At 35.0% G+C, this 20,518-nt stretch overlaps 1 protein-coding gene across 1 annotated transcript in view; it reads right to left on the bottom strand.

Moving 5' to 3' along the window:
* The window catches only part of LOC5570081 (transcriptional activator/repressor MOT3), a 478,653-nt gene that overhangs the window by 415,873 nt on the left and 42,262 nt on the right, over positions 1-20,518 (bottom strand). The window contains exon 2 of the mRNA XM_021850381.1: positions 5,093-5,157. The gene's annotated coding sequence lies outside the window, so the exon portion shown is untranslated. The remainder of the gene's footprint in view (positions 1-5,092; positions 5,158-20,518) is intronic.

Below are 20,518 nucleotides of genomic sequence, written 5' to 3' on the forward strand. Positions count from 1 at the left end.
GACACGTTTTTGTTTCGTTTTCGCCTGCCGGTGGAGATCCATGGCTGTGGAACATCTGCGGGTGGAGAGGATGAGTTGTGTTGCACAGCAGGAGGGAAATGGTTCATTAAAAGTTACGCAAAAATTTGATCCGAATTTCATGGGAAAATGTGACTGACAGGGTGATCTTTGCTAGTATCACTGAAAACTTGTTAGTGCGCATTGTACTTTCGTTGATAACTGCATCGAAATGAGCAATCAGTACGATGCTTAAGACAAATTTTCCGAACAGCAAATCGAAGCATCGTCTAGCCCAGGCTCTTTGATTCGAGTGAGGAAGCAAAGAGTGCCGCCTAGCGTAGTCAGTTGTTCTGAATTTGGGGGATTTAGGCAGGAGATCTTGAACTCCATTAGGGGAATCAAGGTTTCTTTCCAAATCGCAAAGAAAGGAGACTGTCGCGTTTTGTCGGAAACTCTTAAAGATCGTGAACTTATTCTCAGACATCTTGAAGAGAAGAAGCACAATTTTTTTACTTATGACGACAAAACTGAACGTTTGTTCAAAATCGATCAAAAATGGAATAAATGATTTACTTGGATTTTCCCCAGTCCAAGTAATAATTATGAAAAAGGGAACCCAGTCTGGAATTGTTCGGAAAGGGCTTTCTCAAGAATATTATTTATTTCACTTTAACAAAAAAGATCTAAATAATATTAAAGCTTTAGAAAAAGCTAGACTTTTGTTCGATGTCCGTGTGACATGGGAACATTTCCAGAAACCTGGAGGAAATTTCCAGCACCCCACTCAGTGCCGTCGGTACCAAAAATTGGGTCATGGTACAAAAAAATTCCGCATGGATGCTAAATACATGATTTGCGGAGGTTCTTCTCACGCCAAGGACGTCTGTCCAGTTAAGGAAGATACCGATAAGATCATATGCGCCAATTGCGGGGGCAATCATAAGTCAAATTTTTGGGCATGCCCTTCGCGTAGGCGAGTTGTTGAGGCTCGTGCCAGGCAGATGAAAGATAATATCCGTTACGATAACGGTCGTTTCCAGAATTTGCCTGGTAGAATTTTGAATAATGCTCATTTTGCAGTTAACGATAGCTTGATTAGGAATCATACCCATCAGGAAGATCATAATCATGCTCATTCACAAACTAATTTTAATCCGTCGGGTACTCGTTCGAATCTTTCAATTTCGAATGTATCTACCCAAGAAAAATTCTTTGCCGATATCGTAGCAGGTAATTTGAACTCCTTCCTTATTCGTACTATGAGTACCTATTCCAATTGTTTCAAATTAAATGGAAAAAACCCTGCCGCCACAGGAAACTCCGCCTCTGCGTCTACCGAAACTTCTACCCACTTCAAGTGATATTTAATTTTCTAACTGAGCAATTAAATCTAATGATTGATGCAATGTTCAAAGCCACCACTATGACTGAAGCAGTCCAAGTTGGTGTAAAATTTATTAATAAAATTGTTATTGGATTACGTTTTTCTAATGGATCCAATAAATAATAAATAAAATATTTTAAACTGGACTGCTCGTTCCTTGAATGGTTAAGAGGACGAGCTGTTTAATTTTCTTACAGCTAATAACGTGCGTTTAGCAGTTATTACTGAAACGTATTTGAAACCTGGAAATAAACTCAAAAGAGATCCTAACTTTTTTGTTTATCGTAATGATCGACTTGATTGGGCATGTGGGGGAGTTGCAATCAACATTCATAGGCGTATAAAACATCAACTGTTTTCGTTATTTGAAACTAAAGTTTTTGAAATTGACTCGCAATAAGTCAATTTTTTGTCATTGCCAAACATCGGTCATGGAATAATTCTAAGAGTAATTCCAACGGCAGAATTTTCTTTTGATGAGTGCGTTTCAGGGTTCAATACCCTGATAGCCCTACATGTTTTTCCTCTTCTAGAAATCCATCTACGATTGATTTGGTCTTAAGCGACTCTAGTCATCTTTGTAGCCAATTAGTTACTCATGCTGATTTTGATTCTGATCATGTCCCTGTTACGTTTCAAATATCCCATTAAGTGATTCTCAATCCTATCAGCTCCACTTTCATTTATTTTCGAGCGGAATGGAACATATATTGAACATATATTGACTCTAATCTTAATGTTAACATTTTGAAGCCCGGAGCATCGCAATTCCAAAATGTGAAGTAAAAATAGAATCCGTGATTATAGACGATGATCTTAAACTCTTGATCCGTCTTAAAAACGTGAGGAGAAGGCAATTTCAACGCACTCGCGATCCTGCTATGAAAATTATATGGCAGGATTTGCAGAAAGAAATCAAGAAACGTTTTGCACAATTAAGAAACAAACATTTTGAAAATAAAATTTCTCAATTGGACCTGGCTCTAAGCCCTTTTGGAAATTATCTCAAGCTTTGAAAAAACCTCAGAAGCCAATACCGGCATTTAAAGAGGAAAGCAAATTATTACTTACCAATTGCGAAAAAGCTCAAAAACTTGCTATGCAGTTTGAAAGTGTGCACAATTTTAATTTAGGACTTACTAGTCCAATGGAAAATCAAGTTACTCAGGACTTCGAAAATATTCTCAATCAAGAGAACGTTTTCGAAAATGCCTGGGAGACTGATTTGGAAGAAGTGAGAACTATTATAAAAAAAATTCAAAAACATGAAAGCTCCTGGCGATGATGGAATTTTCTACATCCTCATCAAGAAACTTCCAGAAAGTAGCTTATCATTTTTAGTTGATATATTTAACAAATGATTTCAATTAGCATATTTTCCTGACAAATGGAAAAATGCTAAGGTTGTTCCAATTTTAAAACCAGACAAAAATCCTGCAGAAGCTTCTAGCTATCGTCCAATCAGTTTCCTTTCCTCCATCAGCGAAAAAGGTCATTTTGAACACAATGATGGCCCACATCAACGAAAATTCAATTTTTGCCAATGAGCAGTTCGGATTTCGCCATGGACATTCGACACTCATCAACTTTTACGTGTAACAAATTTGATCCGTTCCAACAAATCTGAAGGCTATTCTACTGGTCTTGCTCTTCTAGACATAGAAAAAGCATTCGACAGTGTTTGGCATGAAGGTTTGATTGTAAAATAAAAAAAAATAATTTTCCAACATACATTGTTAGAAAATGGAATGTAATATGTTGTTAACAAAATGTTAATAATATCTTAAATTTATTTCACCAAATTAGGATGATAGAACACCTAGATATTAGAAATGAATGTAATAATTAAAATTATACTAATGGGTGAAATAAAAAATAAAAGGGTCCAATTAAATCCGCTCACTGGAGCATCTCTCGAGAAGTACCGTTTATCAGCTACACCCCTTTTTTGTCCCAACAAAATAATCCGTAACACGCTTATCTCAAAAACATCGCCTCCTCGCCCTCAATCAGCACTCTCAGCGATCTGCCCCCCCATCACAAGCTTGTGTAGCACGGACCCCTAATTAATTGTTAGCAACTGATTATGAAAAATTGCCTCAATTTGCGGCCACGCAAATCGATCGAGCAATCGACGCCGACCGACACATAATCAAACCGATTATGCATCGATGCAACACCATCCTTTCCTTTCGTTGGCGGGCAGTCCCCCACCCCTTTCCACTAACACACGTACACGTGTCTAGACGTCACGATCCGAACAAAAAACAGCGCCAATTATTTCCACCTCAAAACAAATACCTTGCGCGGTGGTGGTGTTGCTGGCAAAGGAGGTTCATTCACTGGCCTAAGCTACAAAAGCTGACATGCAAACGAGAATGAGCGATTTGAGAGAGTGTAAGTGCGAGGAGAGCCCCCATATTTGGAGGAAAGTAATTATCTCGGTGGACCGACTGACTGGTGTGCAGCTCTAGCCATTTGCTCTAGCTCAGCGTGGTGGCGGCGGCGGCGACGGCGGTGGGCAAGGGAATCTCAACGGTGCATTTCGCGAGACATACCGAACCAAACCCACAAAAAAAATGTGAGCCACACTTGGTTGGGGCTGGGAAACTGGCGATCTATTCACCCATTGGTGATTTTGAAGGTTTTCCTAATTGATTTTGTTCATTTCAACGCAGTGATTCAGTAATGACTGAAGGTGGAGTTGATAGGATTGAGAATCGCTTCATGGGATATTTGAAATGTAACAGGGACATGCTCAGATTCGAAATCAGCATGAGTAACCAGTTGGCTACAGAAGTGACTAGAGTCGGTTAAGACCAAATCAATCGTAGAAGGGTTTTTAGAAGAGAAAAACCATGTAGGGCTATCAGGGTATTGAATTGAGGAATATCCTGAAGTACACTCATCAAATGAATTTCTACTGTTGGAATTACTTTGCGAATTATTTCATGAGCAATGTTTGACATTAAAGTCACCAATGACAAAAAATTGACTTATCACGAGTCAATTTTGCTTCAAAATTAACTGGCTGCCCAGTTTATTCATAAGGTAATTAGGTAGCTATGGAAATATATTTACGAAGTTAGATTTGAGCAAAAGCACTAAAAGTAAAAAAAAAGTGGTTTCAAATTACGCAAAAAGTTGACATTTTATGAATGATGATAGCAACTCCATCCTGTCGATCATTACGATATACAAAAAAGTTTGGATCTCTTATGAGTTTGGATGCAGGGTTCAAATAAGTTTCAGTAATAACTGCTATATGTATGTTATAATCTGTTAAAAATTAAACAGCTCATCCTCTTTGCCATTCAAGGAACGATGGAATTCAAAATGTTTTAAAAAATATTCCGAATCATTAGAAAAACGTAATCTAAAAACATTTTTTTTAGCAAATTTCACACCAACTTGGATTGTTTCAGCCATAATTGTCGTTTTGGACATTACATCAATCATTTGATTCAATTGTTCAGTTAGAAAATGTGTAAGTTCAATTTATACCTGCATCGTTCTTCTCAACAATCTACCTTATCCACCAGAAGAAAAGTAAACCCCACTGCTTCAGATTCGAAACCCTCCGCGTCGAACAATTTGCATACTAATTGATAAAATCCTGTTATTAGACTGAACGTAGAGTTGGAGCTGCGGCTGTTGCACACAGAATCCTCCGTTTGCTGCTGCTGTTGCTGCTGTGCACTGACCTACCTTATTGGAAGCTCGTGTCTCGGTCTCACTTGGTCAACTGTCCGCGATCTTGCTGGTCGGTTGGTCTGTCGGGGGAGAAAAAAAAATGAAACACATTAGACAATTTGGTTCGGCCAACAAATATGAGCGCGGTTTGCGCGCGATATAAGGCACACCAGTCCGCGGGGGCCATGATGATGTCTGGTGCAACAAATTAGCTCTGAAGTGAAGAACAAGAGTACGACGGAGAGAAAAAGAGTAAAAAATTTGAACAAAATGTACATGTACATGCGAAATCACAAAAAGTTAAGACAAACGTTCGATCATGTACGTTTTTTTTTCGTGACTACAAATCGTAATTAGTTCGGTTCAGTTCAAGTTTTCAAAAAAAAAAGTCTTAACAATCTTATCACTAACATATGTAGAATGACTAACAACAAATGAGGGGATTAGAAACAACGGGGTGTAAGTGACAAAAGCCTAGTTTTGGGAAAATCGGCCTTGCAGCTTCTGCAACAATATTAATTTCCATACAAGTACGGGTGCCAAGAAAATGCGAGAGAGTGGGTGGTCTTATGACTACCGCTTCTGCTTCATAAGCAGAAGGTCATGGGTTCAATTCCACGCCCGTCCCTTTCGTACTATGTAGTTATATCTTTCACTTGCTTTCAGCTTCCACTGTTAACCTATGTGAGGACCCCGAGTATTTTTCGACCCATTTCAAAATTCAAATTGATTGGAAAAACCTAGCCATTTGAAATTTCCTGACAAGTTTTTTGGGTGAAATCCATAAAACAGGGGAGAGTTTTTTTAGGAGCATCCATAAAAAGGTTACAAATTGTGACCTAGGGTAGATTTCGACCCGAAAATTTAAACAGCTCCCAGAAATCAATTATTGAAAAGTACACATGTATAGTTTCAGAAACCCACCCGGAACCTGCTACATCCAAAAAAAGTCCCTTTAAAGACCCTTACTTTGACAACCTGTCGTTTCGTAACTAAACAAATAATCTGAACCGTTCTCATATTGTTGAATAGGTATTCACGTGAACTAGAGAATAGTTATTCTTAGTTATTCATACCCGATTCTGGAATCCCGGAACATCCAGAAACACTTTAGTCCCATATTACGGGTTTCCGGTGGCCATTCCGGTGTTCCAAAAGGACCAGAACAGCCATACTTTCATCCTTTTGGCTGAATACAACCAAACATTAAAAATCGTAACTATAAAAAATCAACGAGGCAGATTTTGAATATTCTTCAAGAAAGTGTTCATAGTAATTGTTCAGAAATTTTTCACCATACGATTCAAAAACAAAATTCACAGAAATTCTTTAAAGAGTCATCAAAAGAATTTCCGAATAGAGCCTTTGAGGATTTTCCTAGTCATCTTCCTGAATAGTTATCAACAAGTTCATCAAGGAATTCCTTCAACTTTCTGAAAAAAAAAACTTTTCCAAAGTTTTGTAGAAAATACACTTAAGAATTTTTCAATTTGTTCTCCTATGAAACGGTTCTTTTTTTTTTCAAAAATTTTTCGAAAATTCGTTTTTGGATTTTTGAAAAAAAAAATTAAAATACCGTGATGAATCAATACCCGGACGCTTAAGCAGTGTCAAATGTTCTAGTACTAATTTCAATTCATTTCCGTTCGATTATATTATTGTACCCCCATGTTACGAATCGTTTAGACATTATTCTCAATGAAAACAACTAGTATTCTTGTTGAAATCAAGTATTAATTACTAAAATATCGATATTAATTACACAAGTCTTGTTTTGAAATCCGGACACATGAATCAAAAAGCCGGACACTTTTGAATCAAATTCCGGACACTTGTACTTTATCTAGCTAAACTTACATGGAATTAAAATTAATGCACTCAAATTCAGTCACAATACTACATCTCTTGAAGTTAATTACATGGATAGCCATGATAATGATTGCATTTATGATTTTTAAAGAATGTTTCATGTTTCGGTTACTTACCTTTCTTGGTTGTAGGTATACGCAGCTTACCTGCAATAATCAATGCCATAGCAGTAATTATTCAGCAAATTATCTTATTTCCTGCCAAATCCATTCTTTTTCTAAGTTTTCTTCGTGATTTCTCTGTATTTTTCTTCCCGAGTAGCTATTTTTTTTTAAGCAAAATATAGCACGAACGCTTAGCGTCCGAATTTAAAAACATGCACCAAACCGGACACTCACGAATCGCTCGATAAATACCATTGTTCACTTCTTTTCTACACTTTGATATGTTTAAATTTGTTAACTAAATAGATTCACATACTAATGTTCGCAACAATTCACAAACAATATACTTTTCAATTAATTTTCGTAACACAATGTTGCCCTTCATTTTCTGGCAAGCTTGAGCCACAAACACTGCACTTTGAAAAGACCAGCCCTGTCGTCGTAAAATTTGAGCTTCTTAGTCGTTCCTGCTTGAGGGGGGCGTTACTATAATCCATAGGGCGCATCTACACCCAGGCGTTGATGAGGTCATCTTATTAAAAAATTGTCACAAATATGTGCTTGAATGGTTTTTACAAACACACTAGACTCAATATGCAATTGCACGAGTTCAGTTTGTGTTCCAATCCAATTGAAATGTGAAACAAAGAGATCAAGTACATAAATTTGAACATTGTTCAGTTTAAGAATTTTGTCCTTAAATCTACCACATCTACCGTGTACGAGATCATCTCTACCGTATGAAAAACATCTCCAAAGAAACAGTGCCACGTTTTTATCTTTTGATTATAAAGGATCAATTATGAAACGGTGTTAATCGAACTTAAAATGCAATGGAATCTTGTGGTTTCATGGATAAACCGATTAATTTAAGATGACTGCTATGTTACCAGTGTTTACTGATATAACTGTGGCCACCTAAATTTGTTGATCATAACTTGAACTGGTTTGAACATCATACTTAACTTTTAAATTTTCTCTGAAAATAAATAACCGATTTGTACGAAAAATTCTCTCAACATCTGGCGTTCAAATAAATGACGAAAACTATTATAGGTGAAAAACTGGGTTTGGTCACATCTCAAAATTTGTTAGTTTTTATTGAAGCACCATTACGATACCTCACCATTTAAGTTTTCACTATTGACTTAAAACATCTTCTGAATAGGGTTTGCGCAGAGATAACTCTAGAAATTACCATAGGATTTTCTTAGAGGTGATAAAATATCATTAATTATAAACTCTTCTACCTGCAGCTTCATTTCTGAACATAAAAATGTTTGAATTGCGATAGCATTTTTTTGTTTTGTTTTTTGATATATTTGCAGATATTTTTTAACAAGTTCTCAGTAAGAATTCTTTTTTTTAGAATATGTGTCGTATTTAATTATTGGTCTTCTTGTTCCTGGAATATTCTGAAATTTCTTGATGGGCCGATTACACAATTTTTCGAATGTTCGGTAATTCGCTTTCAAAATAATATTCTGATGAATATGAGAACTGTGTCAAATTATATTTGAAAAATTCAAGGTCTTGAATCTTTTTAATTAGCTTTATGTATATCTTTAAAATATTATTGAAGTCTGAGAATATGTTTTAGAATCATTATACCGTTTTGATTCATATTACGGACAGCTTCATATTCCGGACACTCTCGTTTGTATGGGAAACATTTCACACGAAATGTTTCAATTTTCGCCGTCCAAAAGTTCTCATTTTCGAGGCTTGTTTTATTAGGTTTTTTCCATAAATATCATTGCAAATTTATAATGCCCAACTACCTAAGACGTCTCTTAAGTGGTTAAACGATTTCAATTGATGATTTGACTGTTCCATTAATGATTATCATGAGCTGTCCGTAATTCGAATCAATGCGTCCGGAATATGAGGCAAAAGTGAGGGAGCGTCCGGAATAAGAATCATGAAAAGGCCACACGTTTTGATTTATTTAAAATTATTCAAGTTGCGGACGCGTATTCTTTACCCACCATCCGAAAGTTAAGGACTTCCGATGCTCGATAACGCTAAAAAATCATACAGAATGATTTATTTTGTATGGTCTAAGCTGGGTTATACTTCACTGAGGCCTTAAGTGTCCGTAATATGAATCAAAACGGTACCTACTATGAGTGAAAATAATTTTCCATTACTTTTCCATCTTTGACTGAACCAACAAACCTATGCCATGAGATTCCTAACATTATTTTGTGGCATAACATTATTGGTAGAATTCAATTTGCAACAACAATAAAAAAAATCTCCCAAACTATCAACAGCTTTTCGATGATTTCCCTTCGCATAATCCAAAAATGTGGAATAATAGAGATATTCATGTTATGAGCACAAACTATATTCGGTGTATCCTTGAATAAATGATCTGATACCTCATACCTTTTCATGTTGCGTGTTTCAGGTTTTTAAATTATCGCTCATGTGGTTTTGTATGTTTTTTGTCACATATTGCAGAACTCTGAATGCCTAACAATTGCGAAAGGAACCTGGCCAGGGTACTCATAGTTTGGCCACTCCCATAAGAAAACAATGAGATTGGATAATTTATGAACCGAAGTTATATCTCTAACTGAAACTGGTTCTGTGGGCTTATGTTGACCAATAAGATTATCAAAGCGATCAAATGTTTCTTTATTTTTCATACATAATATGGGTTGAAAGCTTATATTTAACGTTTTTGTCATATTTATAGGGCTCCCCATATATTTTTAAGAAATATTTTCTCTCGGGCGGCCAAAATCGGTGCAAAAAATGAAAGAAATCATCCCAGGAGCAGATTTTGTAGCATGATATAAGATTACGAAACTGATGTGTTGGTCCCTAGGAGATCGACTTTGTGCGAATCGTAGACAATTTTGTGTTACCTGACTAGGGAGCGACGACAAATTTCACAGTCAAACATATAAGGTAGGTGTACCAATTACGGACATAATTGTTCCCTATTTCGTCATACGTGATAATTGAACTATTTTCAAATTTTTAGACACTTTGTGTGTTTAAGCAGTAAGATATCAAATATATCTTGAAGTTGAAACATTAAAAAATACTCAAAATGTGAAAGTTTTCAAGAATTCGTTTAGGTCCAAATAGGGAACCACTATAGCCATAACTTGTACATTTTGACAGCTGCTGCGGATTGATTCAGCTTACGTTGTACGAGTAAACAGGATGAAACCTAAATGTACAAACGAACTCTAAAAATAGCATTGTATGCGAGGAAACTCATCATTCAGCAGACGATTCCATCGACCGTGTAGTGCGGATGTAATGAAATTTGTATGAATAAACGAATCATTACGTAAATGTAATGTTATGCGACTTCTGGTTGTCTGGGGTATTGGCTTGTTGTCACACGAAATATACAAAAAAAACAAGCAAATTGCATCAAAATTGATTAAATCCCTCTAAACTGCTCAAACGTTTCTCACTTGTTGCGGTAGTTACGATAAAATGTTCCAACGGATACCGCAGCTATAGGAGCACAAATTAAAAATGATAATAATATGTACATTCATTGCGCTTCTTGAATTTCGAGCGGTTAAATGTAGTTGAGTCGTGCTTAATACCTCCACTATTGGAACTTTTAGCATCTGAAGAAGTTCCAAGGTGAATTGTCTCAGATAATACGAATAATATGGAGCGTCCTTCACTCATGAACAAGTGTATGTCAAAATTACAATACAATTTTGTTTCCTATACAATAAAGGTGAGTTATATACCATGGGATTGGAATTAATTCACTGGAATCTGTGTGGACTTCTTTTATATACTTACGAAGAATTCTTCAACAATTACCCTTTGATTGAAATTTAGCAATTGCCTTCAAGATTTTTTTTAGCATATCGTTCATTGACTTCCAAGTGGATCTCCAAGGACTCCCGAATTCTACAAAGTTATAAGGGACTGTCCATAAGCCATATCATTTAATTTTAGAGTTTTACAACTCCATCCCTCTAATTCGTGATTTTTGTCCATAGATTTTTTTTTAATTTATATATTTATGTTCGACCCCTTTTATGGCCACGTGTTTATATCAATGGTGCATACTGTTGACGCCCTGTAGGAAAACATTCGAAAATTAGCACCATAACAATAAACATTTATAAGCTTATGAGGCGTAAACAAGCTTAAAAGCTCCTAAATAACTCCGTGAGTTAAGGGCAAATTACCTCAAGATATTGGTAGAGCTTTAAAAGTTCGATTGATATTCTACATGATGTTGAGATGTATCTGATTTTCCAAAGACCTACGTAAGATAAGATCAAATTATTTCAGGGCAGGTTGTAATTTTTAATCGATAGCCTATAAAACGTTAAGGTTGATCTACATGAGACAAGGTTGAATTACTCCAGAGCGTTGATACAGCTTAACAATTTCTTTTGAAGTCAACAGGGCTTCTTTTGATGTCATACAGGGCGTTAACCTTCCAGTCGTCGCGCGGTTTGCCACCGTCAAAACCACCACGCTGCTGTTGTGAACAAAAAGCGAGGTTTTTTCAACAGTGTTGTACAAAATACAACAGCGCGACGACTGAAGTGTTAAGATGCACCTCTGATTCAAGTAAGATAAGGTAAAATTTTGTTAGGTGCCCTAATGAAGTTTGGAATATTCAATTGATATCCTAAAGGGCATTATGATGACCGAATCTACTTGACACAAGGTTTCTTAGGGCGTTGATAAAGCTTGGAATTTTCAAATCATATTCTAAAGGGCGTTAAGATGCAGTTGATCTACGGGAGACAAGTTCAAATTAGTCTATGGCGTTGATACATCTTTACAATTTCTGATCCTAATGGGATAAAGAAAAATTTCAGCACCAGGTTCAATTACTCCTTAGCGTTTATTCAGCTTAAGGCACTAGTAAGAATCGATCAAGAAATCTAGAAAAAAAAAAAACAAACGTCCGTTTACCAGAATTGACAAAATGAAGGAATGGTTTGGGAGAAAACTGCTGTTTCAGCATAGATTAAGTTTGGGGCTTTCAATTTTTATCCTAAAGGGCGTTAAGATGACCTGTTCTACGTTGATATATCTTGACAATTTCGATTGATGTCATACAGGGCGTTATTAAGCACCTGATCTAATTTGATAAGGTAAAATTTCTCCAGGGCGTTAACAAAGCTTGAATTTTTTTATTGATGTCCTAAAGGGCATTAAGATATCCTAATCTACATGAGACAAGACCAAGTTACTCCAGGGCGTTGATTCAGTTTGGGGTTTTCAATTGTTGTCTAGAGAGCGTGAAGAAGCAGCTAATCTACGTAAGACAAGGTCCAATTACTCCAGGGCGTTGATACATATTGTAATTTTAAATTGCTGCTTTATAGGGCGCTCAGATGCAGCTGACCTACATGGAACAAGGTTAAATTACTTCTGGGCATTGATACATCTTATCAATTTCTATTGATGTCATACAGGGCGTTAGAATGCAGCAGATCTAAGAGAGGTAAGGTGTAATTTATTCAGGACGTTGATAAAGCTTACATTTCAAAGGGCGTTAAGATGGCCTGATGGGCGTTAACATAGTTTGGAATTTTCAATTAATGTCATGGAGTGCATTCAGCTGAACAACATGAAACAAAGTTAAATTGCTTCCGGGCGCTGATACATCTTGACAATTTCATTTTAAAAGAATAAAGTAAAATTTCTTCAGGGCTTTTATACAGCTTGGAATTTTCAACTGATGTTATAAAGGGCGTTAAAAAGACCACAAGATCAAATTATTCTAGGGCGTTGATTTATCTTGATAATTTCTATTGATGTCCTACTGGGGGTTATGATGCACCTAACCTGAATAGAATAAGGTCGAATTACTCAAGGGCGTTGATACAGTTTTTAAGTTACAATTGTTGTCCTAGAAGGCATTAAGAACTAGCAGTTCTACGTCACACAAATACTCCAGGGCGTTGATTCATCTTGTCAATTTCTTTTGGTGTGATACAGGGCGTTAAGATGCACCAGATCTAAGCTGGAAAAGGTAAAATTACTCCACGGCGTTGATACAGCTTGACAATTTCGATTGATGCATCAGATTGTAACTGATTCTTTACAGCTCTATTACATTACCTACATTTTTTTATGAATTTGGAGGAAAATTAAAAAAAAAAATATCTGAGAAAAGCTTCTTAGTCGTCGACGAAGCGCGACTAAGCAGGACGACAGGGCTGGAAAAGACGGTGTCAGACTGGGGTTACCATTATGTTTTTATTTTTATTAATTTTCTGCCAATGGTTACTAGATTAGAAATCATTGTAATATGACGAGCAATGTTACAAAACTCAGATGTGAATAACTAAAGCCACATTATTATATAAATTCACATGTAAATCAGTGAATAATATCGGAGTGTCCGGATATTGGTACCGTCCGGATTTTGATTCAGCACGGTACTGAAATATGTTTCGGGAGACATTAATTCAGTTACAACAGATATTTAGCGCATTTTCTTACAACTATTTCAAGATAACCCTGTACGAATTTCTTCTACGATTTCCACCGTTATTTTTCGAGAGGCTCGTCCAAAAATTTACCCGGGTAATACTTTTTAAGATAATTTTTGTACACATTTAATTTTTTTTTTATTATGATATGCAAACTTGTTTATATCTGACTCTTGCATGAATTGCCCCAAAAATTTCACAATAATTTGGGAAGTTATGCGAAAAAGTGTACATCGGTCTCACATGACATTTTGTCAGACCTCGAATTACTTTTTTTGAATTACTCCGAAAAACTTAGAATTTATTATGAATATTTCCTCAAAAAATTCTTTGTAAAATTTATAACAGAGCCATTCTTGCTGAAACCATCGGCACCCATCGTTAGAATTCCAATTTTATGTCACTGATCGCTAGTTTTCGATAAAACTTAAGGGTGGTCCTTTCTGTTTTCTCAAATTCATGGACCCCTCGTACGCCAGCTAGCTGAACAGTTTGCGAAAAAGCTCATTTTTTGATAAATCTTGGGTATTTCGTCACGTGATATATCTCATATTTCGCATGGAACACATAGCAAACTTAGTGGCATCGTATAGAGAAAGGATGTAGCTTTCATTTGAAATCGAAAAAAATTTTGGCGGCCATTTTGAATTTGGCCGCCATCTTGAAATTTGATAGAAAAATCGTTTTTTCACCATTAGCGCACCGCTAGTTTTAAATTCTGAGATCACCATCAGAAAGCTGAGGAAAAATTGCGTAAGTTAGGCTGCAGAAACTAGGTGAGCAATGGTATTTACCCTATCAAATGAACGATTTTCTAAATCATGTTCTACGATTTTGACGCATATGGCGAATGCAATCAATACAAAAATCCTTTTTTGTACTACAAAGAAACAAGTTTTCAATCTTTGGTGTTTTATCGAGTCGAGTAAAGAATATGAATATTATTTTTAGTGAAAAAATCGGGCGGCCATCTTGGATTTTGACGCCATCTTGGTTTTAAGTAGTAGAATGATTTTCCACCTTGTTAGCACTCAACATGTTAAACTTTAATGCTACTTTTACACTTATTATTCTTCTTGTTCTTATTTTTCCTGACGTTACGTCCCTACTGGAACAGAGCCAGCCCCTCAGCTTAACTAGCTTTAAAAACAAATTATCAAATATGATTTTTTAACGCTTGTTTGCTACCTGAATGATTCTTCTGCATATCTTCGAGTTAAAAAATAGCATTATTTCTTTCATTTATTTGGTCTAAACCATTGATAGAAATGAACAATCAATTGAACAGCTGAGATAAGATAAGAAAAATAGAATCTGACTGTTATTTTTTAACGGAGACCTCATAATTCAACATGATGAGCACTGAGATGGTAAAACATCATTTAAATGCTAAAAACCAAGATGGCGTCGAAATCCAAGATGGCCGCCAGATTTTCCAACCTCGAAATAATACACCTGCGTTTCGGCATTACGTCCACATTAGAACAAAACCTGCTTCTCATCTTTCAATTTCGCTATTTTTCACATGCATGTTGGGCGGTAGTAAAAACGATACCTTATGGTTCAGAAAATCAAGGATGTTTTTTTGCTTCAAAATGTAAGATTTCCATTCTAAATGAATGCACTTTTGTAAATGTTTTACGTTAAAACTACAGATATTACAACAAGACTTACTAATGTCCCGTTGTCCAATCTATAAACTTCATTCAATGAATGGTACAAAAATGTTTGTTTAATACAATATATGTTTTTGGCCGGTTTTCATTTATTGAATTTATTTATTCATTATTACTGAATTCAAAGATATGTCGTAGAATTATTCTTTTGTCAGAAATCGCATTATAAAAGAATATTCCTGTCTAATAACCTGGATTTATAACTAATAAAGTTGAGTATCAGGCTCGGTTCCAGTAGGGACGTAACGTCAAGAAAATGAAAAATAATAAGAAGAAGAGTATACGTAACCTCTTTTTATTGGTGGTCACTAAATTCGACATTCTGAGTGCTATCAAGGTGACAAATTCATTCTTCTACTTAAAATCAAAATGGCGTCAAAATCCAAGATGGCTGCCAGATTTTTTCACTTAAAATAATAGTCTTATTCTTTACTCGACTCAAATAAAACAACAAAGGTTGAAAACTTGTTTCTTTGTAGTACAAAAAAGGTTTTTGTATTGATTGCACGTCATATGCGTCGAAATCGTAGAACATGATTTAGAAAATCGTTCATTTGATAGGGTAAATACCATTGCTCTCCTAGTTTTTGTAGCCTATCTTACGCAATTTTTCCTCAGCTTTCTGATGGTGATCTCAGAATTCAAAACTAGCGGTGCGCTAATGGTGAAAAATCGATTTTTCTAACAGAATTCAAGATGGCGGCCAAATCCAAAATGGCCGCCAAAATTTTTTCAAGTTTAAATGAAAGCTATATCCTATACGATGCCACTAAGTTTGCTATGTGTTCCAAGCGAAATATGAGACATATCCCGTGAAGAAATACCCAAGATTTATCTAAAAATGGGCTTTTTCGCAAACTGTTCAGCTAACTGGCGTACGAGGGGTCCACCAATTTGAGAAAACAGAAAGGACCACCCTTAAGTTTTATCGAGAACTAGCGATCAGTGACATAAAATTGGAATTCTAACGATGGGTGCCGATGGCGGCCTGGTTTCAGAGAGAATTGCTCACAACTCTTTTAAACCTTGTACTAGAATTTTCAAAACAACTCTTCCTAAAAATAGCACAAAATCTTTCTGAAAATAATGCGAGCAATCGTCTTCAACTTTTCTTTGGAACTTCATTCTGAATTATGTAAAAATATTAGAAATTCTCAAAGGTAGAGTGAAGACAACTTCCTAGCAATTTTTTCGACTTATTTTGTATTTTTTTTTCTCAAATTCTTTCAAATTTTCTTGTTTTGAAGGAGATTCACTAATGAATTTTACCAGATTTTTCTATCATACATTTTCTCGAAATGTTCCTGAATTGCGGTTTCATTTAAAAGCTTTTCCAGGAATTTTTCATAGAACTTATTCAACAGGGTTTACGAAGAAACCTTCTTTAGATTCGTCGAGGAATGCAAAAGGAATGAAGATTCCTTCATAATACTCTCAATTGTTTGTTATCAGATACATTTTCAATTCTTTCTCTTCGAAATTATTTTGTTTCATAAGAAGATCCCCTAACAGTTATCTTATCAGATATTTCAGGATACAACGAATGGTTCCTCATATTCCCACAAAATTGAGCCAGGAGAACATAAACAGATGTCTTGAAAGGTTTTCCCTAAGTTTGCTTTTCGCGATGCATCCAGTAAATACATTTCATCAAGAATTCTTTCAAAATCTCTTCGAGTGGTTCTTCAAGGAATATTATCAGACATTTTTCCATCGAGTCTTTTGAAGATTTTTTCAATGATTCCTGGAATCCCATTTTTCCATTAACTCATCTTTGATTTCCTCATGAGATTTCGTTTCAAACATTTATCTGCACCTGGGGATTTTTTTTATTTCCGTACAAAGCGGGTCTCAGATTTTCATGAAACTTTTTCCACAGGCAGGGCTCATCAATATATGAATAAAAAAAAATTGAGAAAAATTCAGGGTCGTCTATTTTCCCGGAAAACTCAGTTGGAAATATTTTGTTTTCCCCTGACACTACTACTTTGCAAAATCATAACTCAAGAACGAAGCACCATAGAAACAAAGTTTTTTTTTATGAAAATGAAAACAAATTTTCTCAGGAATAAAAATAAATTAACTGGAAAAAGTTTTCCACAAAATTTTCCACCGTTGAGAAAATTCGTAAAGAAAAGCCGGAAAAACTATGTTCCAATTAGTGGAAAACTTTCAAAAATATATCTCTAGCCATTCGCTTAATGTTGCCACCGATACCATCACAAAGACCTTTTCCATGTGAGGTTGGGAAAAAGTGCCATTCTGCTTTAATTTTAAAATCATTTTCATGGTTGCATACATTTTTGAAATTTGATATTAAGCAAATGGCTGCATCTCTAGCTAGTATTAGAAAGTCAGCAGAAATTAATAACAATATTTCGACTGGGCTGTGTCGCGAAAGGTGAAAGACCAATTCTAAAAAGATTGGGAATTTATCTATTTAACTAAAAAAGACTATTCAGAGGCTGAAACTAAAATATCATTCATTTATACCAAAAGACGAACGAAGCATTTTTGCTAGTGAATTCTCGGATGCACATGAAAACCAAGAAAATACAGCATACAAAGAAACAAAAATCTTCTGGTGTTAGCAACCAAAGACAATCTTCCCGGTTGAAAAAATAGATAGTATTAAGATGAAAAGGTAAGTTATATACTGAATAATTGAATAAATAAAATTAAAAATAAAAAAATTATAATAATCTTTTTTTGTTCCATAGAAAAGAAAGAATCAATTTTCAGTGTAATGAAAAATTGAGGCAGAAACAGTTTTTTTCAGTTTTTCTTAGCGGTGTAATTTTTCATGAAAAATATCATCAATTCCAACTTATACTTCATTAAAACCAATCCCATATCTTTTTTTCAGATGTTTTAGAAAATTTGCAATCGCTTTGATAAAAAATCTTTGTTTTTCCGATGCTTCGATTGAAATAAGAAAAGGCTTACATGGTCATTTTCCACAAAATTGGCCATAACTCAAAAACGAAAAAAAAGTACATTTCAAAAATTTCAGCGATTAAAGCTTATGAAATTACCTTCTCAAAAACATATTTTTGAAAGTTTTCCACTAATTGGAACATAGTTTTTCCGGCTTTTCTTTACGAATTTTCTCAACGGTGGAAAATTTTATGGAAAACTGTTTACAGTTAAAATTTTTTTTTATTCCTGAGAAAATTTGCTTTCATTTTCAAAAAAAAAAAATTCGTTTCTACTATGCTTCTTTCTACAGTTATGATTTTTCAAAGAAAAGGCTCAAAATGGCTTATTTGCACATATTTTACAAAATTGGCCATAACTCAAAAACGAAAAAAAGTACATTTCAAAAATTTCAGCGATTAAAGCTTATGAAATTATCTTCTCAAAAATATATTTTTGAAAATTTTCCACGAGTTGGTGCATAGTTTTTCCGGCTTTTCTCTACGAATTTTCTCAACGGTGAAAAATTTTGTGGAAAACTTTTTCCAGTTAATTTTTTTTATTCCTGAGAAAATTTGCTTCCATTTTCATAAAAAAAATCTTTGTTTCTATGATGCTTCGTTCTTGAGTTATGATTTTTCAAAGTTAGTAGTGTCAGAAGAAAACAAAAAAACTCCAAAGGTGTTTTCCGGGAAAATAGCCGACCCTGAATTTTTCTCATATTTTTTTATTCATATATTGATGAGCCCTGCCTGTGGTAAAAGTTTCATGAAAATCTGAGACCTTTTGGACCAAACCCGTACGGAAACAAAAAAAATCCCCACCTCTATGAAGATTTTTTTGGATAATTTGTGAAAAATTGAATTGAAAAACACATGAGTTCCTTAGAAAAGTATCTGGAGAAAATCCAGTTTGAATTTGTTGAGCATGAGCATAGATGACCGTACAATTCGTAGTTGCTACTCCGTGATTGCCCAGAACAATCGAGGTTGCACCCCAAGCAGCACATATTGTTACAATTAGCTTACAGCAACGACTACTTAACATATTCAATAGTTACAATATGATACATTTGCAACATGAAAAAATACTGCTATGTAACCGAAAAAGCGCAAAAAGTCGAGCCTTATGTAACTTGTTTGTTTGTTACATTAGATGTTTACAAGCGACTGCTATGTAATTTGTTGATTACGCATGGGTTTTCCTGTGACAAAATAAATGGAAAGGCGTTGAAGTTGTTGTTACTTTCTAACAGTTTTGGAACCGAACAACCATTTTAGAATTGAATGTCAATAAAAGTAATACGTATGATTTTCGAACGCGTAATTATGCACAAGTACATAATAGATTTAACATGCCGATTTGAATTTGTGGTGAAATCAATCATTTTACTTGCTCAAAATTAACGCGCTCATAAAATAGATAGTAATTTTATATTGAATAACACATGATACCTGGATTGTTGAGATATTATTCCATTAGAACTGACACAAAAAAAAGGATATTGACACTGTTACTGAAATCAGCAGTGTTTTTTATTTTAATTTAAATATTTATGAAGATTGTGATTCCAAAATCACGTTGTTTCGTGTCCCGCAGTTGGATTTTCTGGGTTGCCTCTCATAAATCGCCATTTAATTTCATCTTGCTGCAGAAACACTTCCGAATAACTGTTTGAGGACAGCAAATCCAAAATGATGAAAACTATTAAAAAGCTGTTAGAGAGGCTGCAAGTTGTAAATTCTACAATTTTAATTAATCACTGGATAAATATCTATGAAAACAATAACTAGTCATAAAATAGTAAAGTTCTTATATCAAAATTTACAATACGTATAAAAAATTTTGACATGTAGTGTTGACCCCTGTCAGCAAGTTACTCGTTTGTTACACATTAGTTACCCAGAAATCTTATGTTATTTTGAAACTGATGTGTAACTATACTGAAACTGCCAGTAAATTAGACTGCTGTCAATAGGGGAAGGGGTATTAAAATGAACACCTAAACGATATCGTCTTGTTTTTAATGATGAATTTGCGGTAAATAATCAAATAATGTGCAAAAATCCCCTATGCCAATTGACTGGAACATTACAAAAGTATGAGAATTAAATGCTCCGTCCATCCAAGAAAGCTCATGGTTTGTGACGTGCTCAAATGGCTCAAAAAGCTCGAAAGAAAGTAAATTCATGCGTGTGCTATAATAAGGGCGCAAGTCGCATGATCGATTTCTTTTCATCGATCCTCTCTTCTGTGAATAAAGGTGACAATATGCGGGTTTGTTAACAATTTTCACTACAAGACGCTAGGAAGTAATGCAATCTTGCGTCCTGAGATGAAACAACGAATTGAATTTATAAATTTATCAATTTGTGCCAATATTAGGGACTGAGGGTAATATGCCCATGATAAGGAAAATAGCGA

The sequence above is a fragment of the Aedes aegypti genome, chromosome 3 (genome assembly GCF_002204515.2).
Source record: "Aedes aegypti strain LVP_AGWG chromosome 3, AaegL5.0 Primary Assembly, whole genome shotgun sequence".
Lineage (NCBI taxonomy): Eukaryota > Metazoa > Arthropoda > Insecta > Diptera > Culicidae > Aedes > Aedes aegypti.